Genomic DNA, 14371 nt, shown 5'->3' on the forward strand with positions numbered 1-14371 from the left:
CTAGTGTATTTTATTTTATTATTATTATTATTTTACAAATACTAATTTTCAAGAATCAAAACAACAAACCAGGCTTGCCTATTTAAGATATACTTCAGACAATACTAACTAAAATCTCAATGCATAGAGTGTGTAATACAAAGTATGTCAGGCATATTGTCTCAAGTATAATATATGTTGAATCATTAAAGTTTAGATACAAATACAAAATTATGTATTTCCATTGTTAATGTGTTAAGAAAATCTACTCTATTAACACATTGTAAAAGTTGATGTTTTCTTGTTAATGTAATCTTTTACTGATGTGTTCATGAGAACTCAAATAAGTCGGGCATGCTTGGAATGACTTCTAGTAGCCTGTCAAATGGTGTTTTTCACATATGTAGTTAGCAAGTTTTGTGCCATTAAATGGCAGGTTTATCTAAGTCTTATGCCACTCAGATGAACCTGTAAAATATAAAAAACAACAGATAAATGGTTGAACCGGCAACCCTGAACTTTTGTGATAGCTGTCACAGACGCCGCTGAGTGGCGCTGATTCACTGCGCGTTGGGTTCCTTCTAACTTCCCTGGAGAGCAAGCAGGGATCGAGTCGGCGCAGCACAGCGCTCCAGACCTTTGCCTTTAGCACCGGCAGATCCTGCACAGAGCGCATACCGTCTCCAGCGCGGACAAACACCGTGAAAACAAGCCCAACAGGATACTACGTGGGGTGATGGCTCCGTTAGAGACATTTTTAAAGCTTTTTAAACCAGAAGCGAAAGCGCTGATGTGAAGTTTCACACTGCTCTCCGTTGAGTTGAGATGAAGATCTGAGACGCTGCAAGAGAAGGAACTTTACGTGTCCGCGCACCCGGACGCCCTGCGGGAACATCGGGCGCTTTTGTGATCAGAGGACTGAACTTCTTTTCAGTATTTGTGGGTTTCTGACTCTCTCTGACATATTAGATATAGGAGGGATCATTTGGTGCGGATTGTTGAAGCCTCTCCGGTTCGTGGATGGAATAACTCATAATGGAAGGGCAATGAGACCCCTCTCTGCTGCTGGGCAATAATCCGGACCACCGCACTAACAGGTATGCAGCTTTTATTGTTTATTTTGGTTTGACAGAAATTGACACTTGCATTTTACATGTGCTTAAATGTATTTTTTTCCAAAACGTAGATGTTCACAAAGATGGTATTTACTATTCCAATGAGTTAAAAATCATTGATCAGTTGAGTAAAATAAACGGGTATTGCTTGTTTTAGTGATCCATGGCAGTTGCTTTAGTGAGTCATGCATTCTGATCGTGATCGGACGCGGGTCACTGAAACTTAATAGGTAGGCTATAGCCTGTGTGTAAACCCGAGAATCACCCAGGGAGCTATAAAGCTGGACTATTTTGTGTCAAGCGTGGTTAAGAAATAATACTATACAGAGTAAAAAAAGGCAATGAGCTTGATGAGTTTGCGTGTGCGCGCGCGGGAGAGCCAGGGTGTGTGCTTGACTTACCGCATTAACAGTATATGCCATATAAAAGTAAGGCTTACCCCTGTAAATCAGCTTACCCTGGTTGGAAACAGTAAAATTTATTCGGTCCCAGTACACTGAGCCTGGCAGGCTGGCACGCGCATGTAGATGCGCCGTCACGCGCACATACGGCCACCAACTCACTCAAGTGAGATGGCAAGTCCATATCATTTTGTAAGTGTTTTCCCAACGTTTTTCAGTTCCTTTTAAATAAACACCGTACAAAACACCTTTTTTAAAGTATTATTAATAGGCCTAAAGTGTTATTTATTTCGTTATACGTAATTTTCCTATTTATAAAGTGTTTTTCATGTCATCTGTCCCAGTTCAGTGTGTTGCAGCCCTGATTTGCCTGTCTAAAAAGACACTTTGGCCCATAACCCATAAGCCTGTATTTTGCTTTTACATTAAACAATACATTAAACCAGTAAATTGATTTACACTTGGTAAAAAGGTTTAATTTTTAACAACTTAATTTAAATACTTAGTTTACTCAGATCATTTCAGTTGCTGAGTTGACTCCAGAATATCTCTGATCATTTCAATTGAGCCAAGAACAATTTCTTCAGTCTTATTTGTGAGTGAATCATTCAGATCGTTTATGTGAAAAAGATCCAACTCAGTTTAACGATTTGTGAGTTTAACGAGACTGTAACACGGTTCGTAGATGTGGGAAGAAGGAGGCGGGAACCGGCGAACATTTTAACAAACTTTAATATATAATAAATAAACCAAAAACCAAAGGAAAGTAATGCCGGTAGACCCTCACGGACGTCTGCCGGCCACACAAACATAATAAAACATAACGTAAAGTCCAGGCCTGGTCATCTCTCGTCCTTCACTGTCGTCGCTCCTCCTTTTATGCTTCCGGAGCTCCTCCGTGAGAGACTCAAGGCCTCACGGCTCTCGCCCGCCCTGGTCGCCACAGAGACAAAAGTATAATAATATGTGGGCTTCACATACACTTCAAAACTTTCTTCTTTTTAAATAGTTTTTGCAGTAAATTGCACCAATCAAGATTTAGTGCTTTATAAATCATCCACATCACTTTGGAAGAGAGATAATAGACTGGAAAAAAATGAACACTGCATATAGCCATATGAATGTGTAGTTGGAACAATAATTTCCGCAGTAATTGCATTGCCTTGGCTGATGTGGTTGGCTGATATAACTCCCTTTAGGCCACAGTGCGCATTTATTCTCCTCCTAACAGAGCTGGTTATGTGTTCGCTATGAGGGAGGATGTTGTCGGGAGCAAAAGGCTTAGGAACACACAGATGCCCCGCTGATACTGGCTGCTGAAATAATCCTTTGTGAATCACCGCTGAATGTAGTAGTTTATTTGATTTGGCTCTGTTGTGTGCAGGTCCTGGATCTACTGTTAGTGTAAGAGTTGTTTAACCCGAGCACTGCATGTGGGACAGGCCTCGCTATATGCTGATAAACTCATTCTCACTCACAGGATGGATCTGAAAGCTGTTGCCAATGTAAATGGTTGAAAAGGGGCAATGGTGGTGTGTCTGTCAAATGCAGTGATCTGCCCATCCTGAGACCCAGAACAAGTTTAATTAGCCTGTAGATTGACAGGAAAGAGAGAGGCACTCTATGAAAATGATTTACTAATCATCATAGAACGGGAGGGGCAGAGAAAGAGAGAATGTGCTAATTATTTTTGACTTGTACCATCTGAGGTGGAACATTTCGAGACCTGGTGTATTTTTAATGCCCTAAACCTGGTTTGAAATATTTGTTTCCAGTCATAATCACTCTCTTTTTTTTAGCCTCGTGTGCCTTTCTTTCTCGCCAAGAGTTTGTTTGTAATGCTAATGTTTTGTTTAGCTGCTAGTTGATGCTTATTGTTCCCTCATTATCTCATTACCAACTTCATACACTCGAACTGCACGTGCGTTGTGTGTGTTTGTGTTTATTAAGATGTTTAGCTGCATTATTGTGTGTGTTTTCACAGGCTGTTAACTGTGACAAATAACTGTTACTTGTTGGAATGGCTGATGTCTGGGTCAGAGCGGGAATCTCGGGTTTCTGCAGCTGGTTTGGGTTTCAGTTAAAATGATTTGAGCGTAGTCAGCTGACCAGACCCTGTTCATTCACTCCCACTAATTTATCTAGTGTGGTGTGAATAATTCATCAAAGCGTTCACAGAGAACTAGTGTGTGTAATTATGTTTGTGCCATTGTGCGTGTGTGACTATCCACTGACAGCAGCAGAATAGTTTTTAAGTGCTAAATTCACTTGCATTTACACAGAATATATATATATATATATATATATATATATATATATATATATATATATAAATGCAGTTGCATGAAAAAGTATGGGAATCCCTTGCAGAATCTGTGAAAAAGTGAATAATTTTAACAAAATAAGAGAGATCATACAAAATGCATGTCCTGAGTAAGATATTTTACATAAAAGATTTTTTACATATAGTCCACATGACAAAAAAATAGCTGAATTTATTAAAATAACCCCATTCAAAAGGTTGAGAACCATTGGTTCTTAATACTGTGTGTGGTTACCTGGATGAAAACTTTTTGAATTTGAAGATCAAGGTAAGTACTTAATTTGTCTTCAGGGAAACGTGCAAGTATCTTCTGTTGCTTCTGAAGGGCAGTACTAAATGAAAAAAAGAAGAAGATATTTCAACAAAATAAGAAAAATTTGAACACCTTTATCCTGTTCAAAAGATGGATCTCAAAATCATACATTCACTGCTGGAAAGGGTCAAATATGCAAAAAATCCTTGAAAACTGAAGAATCTGCAGGATCTGGAGGATTTTTCTGAAGAACAGAGCTCAGTTTAACTGCTCAGAACAAATAAGAGACTCATGAACAACCATCACAAAAAACAAAACAAAAAAAAAAACAGTCGTAGATCATCCACACTCTAAAAACTAATTCCGGGGACCTTTAGACATTACTTAAATATATATATTGTTGTGAAATAAAAATCAAGTTCTGAAATACTGTTAGACTTTTTACTTGTAATTGTTATTTTATTGAGCTTGGATGACACACAAATTATGCTTATTGATTCGATATACTATCATGACTTGTCATAGTTTAACATTTTCAGTTAATCAAAAATGTATTTAATTTTAAGTTCTGTTAATGTAAAATACAATCTGATGACGTGTAAACGTGTTTCATTGTTTTGAGTTATATGAACACTTCTTTTCATTTAGACGAACTTAAGTTAAGTGAAACTAGGCTGGGATTTATATTTCCCATCATGCTTTGGCACTTGAAAGGGAGAGTAAATGCTAAAATTAAGTGTTATATAATGTTTTTTGCACAAGATTTCACCTTACTTAAAACATTATGTTGGATCAACTTAAATAGTTGCATTCATGTTGACAATTATTAAGTTCATGTTACTTAGAAATGTGTTTCTATTGTGGCAAAAAAACGTCTTCACCTTACTTAAAACATTATGTTGGATCAACTCAAAATATTGCTTTGAATTAATGTAATTCTCCCAATTGGCTTAAGTTAAAAATTCTAGTGGAAAACGTTAACATATTTTTTTTTTTTGTTGAACCAATGTTTTATTTTTTAGAGTGCAGGTAACCACAAACACTATTAAGAACCAAGGGTTCCCAAACTTTTGAACGGGGTTATTTTAATAAATTCAAAAATAAAATTTTTTGTCATGTGGACTTTATGTAAACATCTTGTAAAATATCTTACTTTGGACAGTACTGAATAAAAAATAACATGCATTTTGTATGATTTCTCTTATTTTGTTAAAATATTATTCACATTTTCACAGATTCTGCAAGGGGTTCCCATTCTTTTTCATTAAACTGTATATATATATATATATTTGCATATATGTGTGTATTTATGTATTATGATTGGATGATTAGGTGATTGTTTTTGAACACAAATGTATATTTTTCTTCAAATTGATTTAAAGTGTTTTACACCTGTTCTCCTCTCATAAGGTGATGAAATACTACATAACATTTGTTTGATGTGTTTGGAGTGCAATGAAAAATGAAATGAAGAAAATGATTACTTGATTCTTTACTTTATGGCGTCAGCGTCTGAATAGGAAGTTATATAAAATGAATGACTATCAACTATTAAATAAACATGACAATGCTGTCAAAACGTTGGCAGAACAGTCTGCTGTGGATCTGCAGTTTCTTGAGTGCGATGACTGTAGGTAGAATTGAGGAATTGTTCAGTTTAGTTGGCAGCTGTGATGTGGTTTTTTTTTGGCAGACATGGTCTATAGCTATAATGAGGTTAATTTTTTATGCATTAGTTTTCCATAAGTGGTGAATTTGCAAGTTTATATACATTGATATACCTTCAAAAACATGATGTAAATGAATTGATTAAACTGAATTATTTATACAAAATGTGTTGGTTTAGAAGGTAATTTCGTAATTTAGAAGAACAAACGGCGATGTTTGAAACTTCTGAATATTTATGCATGAAAGTTTGATGGCTCTCACATTGGTGATTGGTTATTTTCAGTAGATTGCTTTGTGTGCAGCTGAGCCATCTGCCAAAGTGTTGATTAATGAGAGAATAACAAAACACCAGACAGATGAAATCTGCACCTTCACAAAAACAAACACTATCTGCATCAACCTCACCCTACATTATGATCCCATCATGTGGAATCAAACAGAGATGATCTCCCAATGAGAAAATAAGGGCAGTGTTGACCACAGCTTCACTCCTCACCTCAAGAGTTCACCAGACCTTGGCTGAGAGATAGAGAGCACTTTATTACTGCAGTCTTGCCCTCCTTTCTTTCATTCAGTCATCATTTCTGTCTCACAGGACAAGATTAACATTACTGTCATGACACAGCCTCTGCAGGAATCAAGAGATAGAGAGAAAGAAAGTAATAGAGAGTAAGTGACCCCCAGTGTTTCCCGAGGTGAACCGTATAAATGGATGACTTGCTCAGTCACAGGGTGAGCTGGGTGGAGAGGTTGTGTATAAGCATGTGTGTGTGTTTGTAGGTTGAAGTATTTATTTGTTGAAGGAATCTTTATTTCCCAGTGAGAGAGAGCGAAATAAGCGCCTAAGAAAAGAACAGGTAAACAAATAAAATAGAAATACCCAAAGGAGAAAGCTACTCTTTATGCTCTGGAGACTTGATGGAGTTCTCAGTTATGCTTCATTTAAGTATCAACTTTATCCAAAGTGTTTCTTCTAAGACAGAAATAAAAATAGATGCAGATGCAGCATATATATATATATATATATATATATATATATATATATAGTAAGAGCTTAGAACTTTAAAATGAAAGAGGATAGCGTCGCTCAGATAGATTTGGTCTTGGGAGAATTCGATGAGAAATAATTGTGTTCATACTGAAATATCTTACATTTCATTGCAGATTTTGGTATCTTGGCACAGTGATGTATCGCAGTGTTTCTCAACCAGGGGTCCATGGACCCCTAGTGGTCCTTGACATAATGCCAGGGGGTCCTTATAAAATATCTGAATATGATTTTTTTTTTTGTGTATATTTTGACATTTGACATGTTTCCATAAAAGAAGACAATATAGACTATATGAATATAGGACAAGTCAACTAATGTAGCAGTAAATTACACTTGATTGCATTTGTTTGTCACAAAGACATTAATGATACCAAGGAGCCAATTTTATTCTGGGGTCCTTGAGGATGGTTCCAGATATGACGGGGGTCCATTACTTAAAAAAGGTTGAGATTCACTGATGTATCGATCAGCACACCTTACGTTCCTACATCTGTCAAGTGTGTTATCACTGACTGGACGCATCTGTACACTTGTGATCTAGTTTGTGTTTGAGCGTGTGTCAGTATCATAGCGGGTTGGTGTATATGGTGCTTCTGGCTGAGTTTCACTCTAAGGGTCCCTGATGTCGTGGCTACTGATCTTGTCTGCCAGAATTCAGGCAAAACAAGCACCTCTGAGCCTAATTACACCCAAACCACTGTCTGATGTGAATTTTCACATAGCACACATGCACACACACATACCTTGCGGATCAGCCAGAATGAAAGCAAACAGTGGTGAAGGCTTGCTGAAGGATGTTGCATAAGAACGGATCCACCTTTGAGGTTTATTTTGGGACAAACACGTATGGGTGTGACGGCCATAAATCATTCAGTTTGAGGTTTTTGCTGGACTAATCTGGACTCAGTCAAGCTGTAATAAATAGTAAACTAGCTAGCATGTTATCAGAACTTAGGCTTACGTTCTGGCAAGGTTCTCTCAAAGTTATGAGCCAACATTCTTCCAGTAACACTAATAGAATGCTGATTCAGAGTTATTTGGTCTAAATTTTAGCACAAAAACATTATTTTTATACATTGTTCATGGAATGTTTTTTTTTTTCTCTGAAGCATTTTAGTTTAAAGGATTAGTCCACTTTTAAATACACTTTTCCTGATAAATTTACTCACCCCCATGTCATCCAAGATGTTCATGTCTTTCTTTCGTCAGTCTAAAGAAATGAAGGTTTTTGAGGAAAACATTCCAGGATTATTCTCCTTACAGTGGATTTCAATGGCTACCAACAGGTTGAAGGTCAAAATTACAGTTTCAGTGCAGCTTCAAGGGCTTTAAACGATACCAGATGAGTAATAAGGGTCTTATCTAGCGAATCGATCGGTCATTTTCGAAAAAAATACAACCGTTTATGCTTTATAAACAAAATATCGCCTTGAACGTACTTTCCGCTTCCGCATTCTTCATAACGCTTACGCTGAATGTCCTACGCCTTCCCTATTCAAGTTACGGAAAAAAACGAAACGGGCGCTGCGTTCGTTCCGTAAGTAGAATAGGGAAGGCGTAGAACATTCAGCGTAAACGTTATGAAGAATGCGGAAGCGGAAAGTACGTTCAATGTGATATTTTGTTTATAAAGCATAAACGGTTGTATTTTTTTCGAAAATGACCGATCGATTCGCTAGATAAGACCCTTATTACTCATCTGGTATCGTTTAAAGCCCTTGAAGCTGCACTGAAACTGTAATTTTGACCTTCAACCTGTTGGTAGCCATTGAAATCCACTGTAAGGATAATAATCCTGGAATGTTTTTCTCAAAAACCTTCATTTCTTTTCGACTGACGAAAGAAAGACATGAACATCTTGGATGACGGGGGTGAGTAAATTTATCAGGAAAAGTGTATTTAAAAGTGGACTAATCCTTTAAGTGTTACTGATTGTTTCAGAATGTTCAGAAATAACATTCCCTTAAATAAATGGGAATGTTAGCAAAACGTTCTTAGAACATATTTTTGTTATCTGCAAAGGAAGCGACCCACTTTGCCTCTCTTTCTAACTTGTTTGTTTGCTATAATACTGCATTGTTTCATTCTTTATGTTTTCCCTATTTTCTTTCTTATCTTTCTCCCAATCCTGTTCTCTCCTCTCATGTATGTTGGTGTGAGACAGCTTTCACTCAGAACAATTTGTTTTCAGTGAACCACTTGGTTTTCTCTTTGTCTCTTACTGTGTGTAGTTTTTCATTTTCTCTTTCTGTCTTTTCTCTGTTGTGAGGGTGTTATGGGAATTCATGCTGGAAAGAGGACTTTCTGCTTCAGGTCTGAAAAAACAATGAATATCATCAATTTTTTTTTTTCTCTCACCTTCTTTTTTCCCTTTACATTGAGAGTTTTTCACTCTTTTTTCTTGTGTGTGCATAATTCCAAATGAATAATCAGATATTTTTAGCTATATCAGTAGTAACATCACTGCATGCTTGGGCAATTTTAGTTAAGTGAGTTCTGGCATTTCATTTCATTAATTACAAACACAAAATTGCTTTTATCTCTTGATCTGGACTTAATTAACAAATCACTTGATTCATTGTTTGATGCCTGCCTCATATAAAGTGACTCACATTACATCTAATGCCGATGTGCTGAAATCCCCTGAGGAACTTGAGGTTAGGGTTCTTAATTAAGGGCAGAATGGAGATAAACTGGGGCTTGAACCTGCAACCTTTATGTCAGCATCATAGATCCTTAACCATTCCGCTTCCAACATCCTTTCCTTAGAACTAAAAGCTCTAGTAATTTAGCTCATCTATCTTCATGTTTATGTGTAGACGCTCTGATGTCATAAGATTATGTGAAGTTTGTAGATGTGACTAAATATTTTTGGGTTAGGATTTGAGTTCAGACAACTTAATTTATTTTATTCTATATCTGAATTCAACCCCAGATGTATAACATTCTGGGGTTGAATGACTCAAGCTCAGGGTCGTTCCGCAGAGGGTTCTCATGATTATCAGCCTATAATTACACTGATGAAAGATCGCTATTAACAGCACATTCGTTCACCCGTCTCATCACTGCAGACCTAACAGATGCTGGGAATCAAAAGTATCTGTTAATGCCCAGCTGCCCAAAAAAATTAAAAGACTAAAAGATTTTTATTATTTAATTTTTGTTCCCGGTCAGTCTTTTGCTATGTTGGACTGTAGGCCTCTTTGAAGGTTCGTTGATTTGCAACAAAGAGAATGGTGAAGTTACACTGTAAAAAATTATTTTCATGATTTGTTATCATAACATTTTTTCTTTTGCCAAATCAACTTTTGCCAAAGTAATTATTACATTACTTTTGCCAAAGTAATTAATGTGGTTCAGATAACACAGGGGTAGGCAAGTTTGGTCCTAGAGAGCCACTGTCCTGCAGAGTTTAGCTCCAACCCTAAAAAAAAACCCTTCAGCTGCCTATAGCCTTAGTAACCCTGAAGAGCTTGATTAGCTTGTTCAGGTGTGTTTGATTAAGGTTGGAGCTAAACTCAGCAGGACTGAACTCGCCTACCCCTGTGATAACATAATATTTTGAGTTTCTGTTGATTAAACCAATCGCCTTCATTGTATGAACTCAAATTTTTGATTTCAATGAACTCAAAATTTTAAGGCAACTAGATAACTTACTTTTTTAAGTTAAACCAACAATTCTTTTTTACTGTGTATATGCAGTGCTTGAAATGGGCCGGTGCACTTCTCTATTTTTACCTTTAGCCTACCGCCAGTTTTCGTTGCATGTACGGAAGCCTGCTGCGCCCTCCCTTCTTCAGGAACGCGTTTTGAACTGAGCATCGGAAGTACCGGCACTTTTATTTTTCCACTTCATGCACTGGTTATATGGATCTGTAATGTGGCCAAATGCCACTTCTTTGTCAAGCAGTTACTGTATAGAATATTAGTCGGCACCTTGGAATGTCTGTCAACCAATCAGAATCAAGCTTTCAAACATTCTGTTCTTAAGAACTATATTAAGTAAATAGCCTCCAACTTGTTCCCCCCCTAAACTCTGTGGTTTGATTTTGTATGAGAATCAAGTCACAGAGTTGACAAGCTGTTGCAAGATCCCTACAAATCTCCATAGACAATTTCTCATTCTAATTTGACACACCATATTTACTGCCATAGAGTTACATGGTGTGTGTGTGGGTAGTTTAAGCTCTCTGAAATGAATTTGGACGCTGCAGTACTCTGACGTTGCTCAGATCCCTGGGCAGAGTGAGACGATATCCCATCATCCACTGCTCTCAGGCTTCACAGCGCATCTGCAGCCGTTTGATAAAACCTCCATGTATCTTTCCAGTCTTTTCTGATTCTCTGACATGTCACACAGCAAGACTTGCTTTGACTTCACTCTGACTAGAGCGCTCACGCACATCAACAGAAAGAGCACCAGAGGAAATGGAGAAACATTTTTTTCCCCCGTTGTCTGTCTTCCATTCGTCGCTGAGAAGGTTTGTTGGATGGCCTACAGCTATAGTGACATGACAGTGTGTACATCATATAATATCAGCTCTAAAAAATCTGGTCTGCGTTCAGAATCGGGAAAAAGAATGACAACTGACTAGACAAAGTCTGTTTTAATTTGGAACGGCCTTGTGATTTTCTGTTAAAGGGCTGTAAAATATTTTGAGGCCATTTTATTATTGTGTGAAATTCTTAAGTTTGAATATTGAAATGATAATGAATTTAAATATAATAATTCATATTTTTATGATAAATCTTAATATTTGAAGATTGGAAGTCTTGCCCTAGGACAAGAGTAAAATAATTACATCTACCTTAAAATCATTTGAAATGTATAGCAAAATAAATGATGAAGTTTCCAAGTTCATTTTAACTTGATAAATGTGTGTATAAAGAGTGTAATTTAAGGTGTTCTCTGTAAGAGGTTCTCATGTAGCGAAGTCAGTCTTATAATGAGGATAAATGCTGACGTATTGGCATCTTAGTGTTTCAAGACTAATGCAGATACATTTTTAATTTCCTGTCTACAATGGCCAACTTCCTGCTTCCTCCATTTTAAGGGCACTTAGGGAGTCTTCCTCATGAAAACACACAGAACACCCCCTACACCCATTCATTTCAACTTTTAAAACCTGAATTTTTTATATACTACTGTTGCCAGTCGTAACACATTTCTTTGCTCACACACATAGACATACACACATTTGGGTGGACTTGCGGCCAAACCCAACTCATTAATTGATGCATGAATCCCTGCTGGAGAGCTGCTATCTCCTCCTTCTTCTCCAGCACTCTCTCTGTCTTCACTTTTTTTTTTTTGGGGTGTGTTCATCGGGGAGGTCGCAGAGGAAGAGATGGAAAATAGGTTTCGGCTGCACTCAAAAAGGACAGATTTGAGAAATGGAAAGGGAGGGTGAAGGCAAGAGTTTTAAGCTTTTAGTGGATTTAGTTCAGGAGTGAGACTGAAAAGGAGAGGACAGTATGTAGCAATGCTTCAGTGCGTTAGCTAGCCCCTCTCTCTCTCTTTCAGCACTCACACTATCTCAGTTTTTCAATTCAATGTTCTTTATGGCCATGGCTGGCTTCCAGACAGTATTGTCAAGCACTCAGTCAATACAGGAACAGTGTTTGGAGGGAAAACAGAAAACAGGTAGTAAACTATATCATCAACAATGGGTGGAGTTTATAGAGTTGAGTAAAAAGAAACAACGATTTTTTTTTAGATTTAACTTTACTAAATTAATAAAAAATGATTTTAGTTAGTAATAAAATACAAAATGCATTAATGGTAAATTATATATAATATAGTAGATATAATACCTACTATAATAGTATAGGACTACTTATTGGCACCCTTGCTAAATATGATCAAAGAAGGCTGTGAAAATAAATCTGTATTGTTTATGTTTTTGATCTTTCATTAAAAAAATCTTTCATTGAAGTAAAACTAATGAATGTGGGGGGAAAATCGCATTATGAAATAAATGTTTTTTCTCTAATACACGTTGACCACAATTATTGGTACCCCTAGAAAGTCTTGTAAGTAAATTCTGAAGTATATTCCCATTCATATTTACAATTTTAGGACACCAGGGTGAGGAACATGAAAATATCCAGCCATGATGTTTCACAGGAGTATATGAGGTTACACAATGGCTAAATTCCCTTATCATTCATCACAATGGGTAAAACCAAAGAATATAGTTCTGATGTGCAGCAAAAGATTGTTCAGCTTCACAAAATAGAAAGTGGCCATAAGAAAATAGCTAAAGTATTGAAAATTCCCATTTCCACCATAAGGGCAATAATTAAGAAGTTTCAATCAATAGGAAATGTCACAAATCTGCCTGGAAGAGGACATGTGTCTATATGGTCCTAATGCACAGTAAGGAGGAGAGTTTGAGCAGCCAAAGACTCTCCAAGGATCACAACTGGAGAATTGCAGAAAATACTTTTGGTGTCAGAAATCCTAAAAAAATAACAAATAGCACCAACATCACCACATGTTGTTTGGATGGGTTTCAAGAAAAAAAAACTACTCTCATCCAAAAACAAACTCCAGCATGTTCAGTTGTCAGACACTACTAGAACTTCAAATGGGATCAGTTTGTATGGTCAGATGAAACTAAAAAACAAAACAAAAAAGCTTTATGGCAGCAAACCCACAAGATGGGTTTGGTGCACACAGGGATAAAAACCATACCCCATGTGTATGAGTAAATAAACTGCTGGATCTTAATTGTTATGGGCTTATTTCTTAGCTGGAGGTCCTGGACATCTTGTTCAGATAGGTACATGACATCATGGATTCTATCAAATACTAACAGATAAAAAAAATCAAAACTTGACAGCCTCTGCTAGAAATGTTATGCCATGGTTGAATCTTCCATCAGGACAATGATCCAAAACAAAACACAAAAATGGGTCACTGAGCACAAAATGAAGATTCTGCCATGACCATTCCAGACCCCTGACCTGAACCCTATAGAAAATTGAAGAGGAGAGTGTATCAACATGAGAATTGTTAAGGAGAGATTCTGTATGAAGGAATGGTCTCTGATCTCTTGTCAGGTGTTCTCCAAACACATCAGGAATTTTAGGAGAAAACTCAGAGCTGTTATCTTGCCAAAAGGACGCCAGTGTGGATTAGAGAAAAACATTGATTTCATAATGAGATTCTCCTTCCATTTTCAATTGTTTTACTAGAATAAAATGTTCTATTTTTTTTTTTTTTTTTTTTTTTTAATAAAAGGTGAAAAGGATTAACAAAGCAGATGTAGTTTACAGGCTTCTTTGTTCATATTTACCAAGGATGCCAATAATTCGGACCAGGACCAGGACTGTATAAATATTTACTTTAATATTTACTGTATAATACTTACTTAAGGTGATAGAGAGGATTTTTTCGTCGACTGAGAATCCAAAGACTGTTTCTGAGTTTTTGAAATGAGCGCATGCGTAAGAACAACCCCCCTTCCTTCACAGCTCATTTCAAAGGAATGCCTCCCAAAACTCGTTTACCACCGGCATTCGCTGTGTCGTGTTAGTGGATTCATTATGTCGGACTCACCGCAGATAACTCATAAT

At 36.9% G+C, this 14371-nt stretch overlaps 1 protein-coding gene across 2 annotated transcripts in view; it reads left to right on the forward strand.

Annotated features, from left to right (window-relative positions):
• The first annotated feature begins 520 nt into the window (after positions 1-520).
• Positions 521-14371, forward strand: part of tafa3b (TAFA chemokine like family member 3b) — a 97708-nt gene continuing 83857 nt past the window's right edge. Inside the window, exon 1 of one of the 2 annotated variants that reach the window (XM_048210773.1) lies at positions 521-1076. The gene's annotated coding sequence lies outside the window, so the exon portion shown is untranslated. The remainder of the gene's footprint in view (positions 1077-14371) is intronic. The other variant, XM_048210772.1, reaches the window with a different exon arrangement.

This window comes from Megalobrama amblycephala, linkage group LG12 (assembly GCF_018812025.1).
Source record: "Megalobrama amblycephala isolate DHTTF-2021 linkage group LG12, ASM1881202v1, whole genome shotgun sequence".
Lineage (NCBI taxonomy): Eukaryota > Metazoa > Chordata > Actinopteri > Cypriniformes > Xenocyprididae > Megalobrama > Megalobrama amblycephala.